General features: G+C 36.1%; 1 protein-coding gene across 3 annotated transcripts in view; it reads left to right on the plus strand.

Moving 5' to 3' along the window:
* Positions 1 to 1,536: 1,536 nt before the first annotated feature.
* LOC106472928 (ankyrin repeat and SOCS box protein 3-like) overlaps positions 1,537 to 2,848 on the plus strand; it is a 47,280-nt gene continuing 45,968 nt past the window's right edge. For all 3 annotated transcript variants that reach the window (XM_022401465.1, XM_022401466.1, XM_022401464.1), the window contains exon 1: positions 1,537 to 1,734. The gene's annotated coding sequence lies outside the window, so the exon portion shown is untranslated. The remainder of the gene's footprint in view (positions 1,735 to 2,848) is intronic.

The following is a 2,848-nucleotide window of genomic DNA, read 5'->3' on the forward strand; positions in this document are numbered from 1 at the left end:
TGAGAGAAAGCCAGCACACACAAATGGAAAGATTAGTAAATTTCTAAGTGAATTAAATATATTAAAGGATGATTTACTGTCTTTTACACAAGGAGGATAAATTAGCCATGGACTTAATCAGCCCCAGACAACAGGAAGCCCCTTCCAGACCTCGCAGCTAAACCCTAATGCAGACATCTTCAGTCCTATCAGAAGTCACAAATTCAGACATGAGGGTGATCTAGTACGATGAAAGACATATGAATTCGACGGGAAGGTACCATGGGAAGCATATAGAGTGCAATTTGAGCTCCTGGCTGTAATAAATGGATGGACAGAGGAGCAGAAAGCAGTGTACCTGGCAACGAGCTTGAAGGGACAACCACTGGAAATACTTGGACAGTTGTCAGCAGATGACAGGCACAAGTATAGAGCACTGGTAGCTGCTCTAGAACTCAGGTATGGAACTCAAAATCAGTCCGAAGTCTACAGGGCTAGGTTTAGAACGAGAGTCTGTGCTAAAGGGGAGAGCTTGCAAGAGCTGGTACAGGATTTGGAAAGTATGGCATACAAGGCCTACCCAACTGCACCACTCAATGTTCTCAAGCTGTTGCTGAGGGATCAGTTTGTAGACGCCTTGGACAGTCCACAACTGAAAATACAAGTAAAGCAAGCACACCCCTGTACTATACAAGATGCAATGGCCAGAGCTCTTGAATTCCAATCCTACGTTAAGTCCAGCATAGAGGTACCAAGGTTGGTACAATCGTCAGGATTCAAGGCCAGAAAAGGGCAGCTTTCAGAGAAGTTTGAGGGACTTTGCTGGTGCTGTAACAAACCTGGGCACAAGAGAGCTCAATGCCGGCAACTTAAACACAGGGAAGACGCCACGGTAGGAAAGGCTGCTAACCAGAAAGGTTGTTGTAACTGTGTAGAGCAATGACATATGAGGAGCCAGTGTAAGAAGAATACTACCAATAAGTCAGCCTCGGATAAACCAGTAGTGGTTGGTATTGAGGGGCGTTCATCAACCCCCATCATGAAAGTCCCAACAGCTAAGTGTAAAATGGCAAACACACACAGTGTCTACGTGACAGGAAAGCTGGATAGCCAAAAGTGCAACTCTGTCATAGATTCTGCATCTCAGCAAACCCTTGTGAATATCAAGGTGCTAGATCACAATGGAGTACTAGAAGCCATACAGAAGCTCTGTGGTGTGACAGAACATTATACAAGGTTGTGGGAACCAGTGTGGGCAACTATTTATACCGGAAATTAACAAACGAGCAGATACGTAACAATACTGTAAAAGTTGCGGTTTAATTATTGAAAACTGGCGAAGCATTAGAAATCAGTAGACTTAATATTTGTGATAAAAATGTCGTTGGTTTAAAACACAGCAGAAATATAATAATAAAATTGTATACCTATATATTTACGATTTCTTTTTTTTTCCAAGGTGAAAGTAAAACGGTCTTAAAACCCCATAGAAATTATAAAATTATTTAATAAGAAATTATTCGAAATTTGGCGCTGTATGAGAGCGCTGTGGTTCTCCGACAAGCTTTTCACGTTAAAATGACAGTATTGAATTCTGAGTTCGTGAGTTAGATTCTGAGGTTGGTAAAATTAAATTGATTATGTAACTTGTAATACCTCAGAGTCTAAGTGTTAAACTATGCTGTATAGGTGATTACAGTTACGTGCTTTTAATTAACATAACATGGATAACAAGTGACCATTTGGTCCGTCAAGGTAAACCCACCATTTTTTTTCAAGAATTCATAAATCCCCATTTTAGTTTTAAGCTCGTCTAGACTTAAGTAATGAAAAAATGTTAAAAATAAAACACGTCTATAACTTAGTGTAAGTTATAGTATAACAAAAACGTTTTTCTATTATTACTTGTAACGTTTCGGCCAGAACTGACAGAAGCTCTTACTTCAGCCAGTATAAACACTTATTGATCGTGAATATCGTTAGAATGGTATAATTTTAAGCATATTCTCGCAGATACACTTCATTTTATTTGTAATTTTATCACATAATTAATCTGCAATATATTATAATATTTGTAAGATAAAACTCATGAAAAAGCGAAGTGTACAGTTTATACCGTCTGACGAAGGGCTTCTGACCGAAACGTTGCAAGTAATAATAAAGCGTTTGTTATACTTACAGACATGCGTTTTAATTGTTTTTCATTATTTTCCACTTCATGCAGTCATTTCTATTGTGTTTTTTTTTAGACTGAGTAATTGCTGAACTAAATTACTACTCAAATTGCAACAGCAAATTATTCCATATGGAAACATCATGTTATTGTTCATGTTGGGAAAATAAAGTTGTATTAATTGGAGCATAGCTTGTTTTATCCTATGTTTTCTCATTTTATTAGTATTATAATTTATATACAGATTATGGCACAAAAAATTGATAGGATCTCCTTGATAATCTTCTAAACTACAAGAATAAGATCACTTCTTACCCTTCTTTTCTCAAGAGGAAATAATCTAACTTTAAATTTTAATAGATATAATTTATCCCCATTAAATAAACCTTTCATCCATACCATCATTCTAGTACTGAACCTTTTCAAAGAAGTCAGTATGTTTGGAATAATCAAAAACAGTAATACTAAGAAAATTTTATTTTGATTAGTTTATTGTTTTTTTTTAATCATAATACTAATTAACTCTTTTTACTATGAACTGGGTGGATAAAATAATGCTTGGAGATGGCATGAATGGGTAATGAAGAAAAACTTTAATATAAGTTTAACATAACAGCTGTTATGTCTCTGTTCGTTAGTTAATTTTCCGTAAATTCGTTCCCATGAAACTTTAGCGACACAAGTCCTTTCTTAAAT

Source organism: Limulus polyphemus, unplaced genomic scaffold (genome assembly GCF_000517525.1).
Source record: "Limulus polyphemus unplaced genomic scaffold, Limulus_polyphemus-2.1.2 Scaffold5742, whole genome shotgun sequence".
NCBI classification, from domain to species: domain Eukaryota; kingdom Metazoa; phylum Arthropoda; class Merostomata; order Xiphosura; family Limulidae; genus Limulus; species Limulus polyphemus.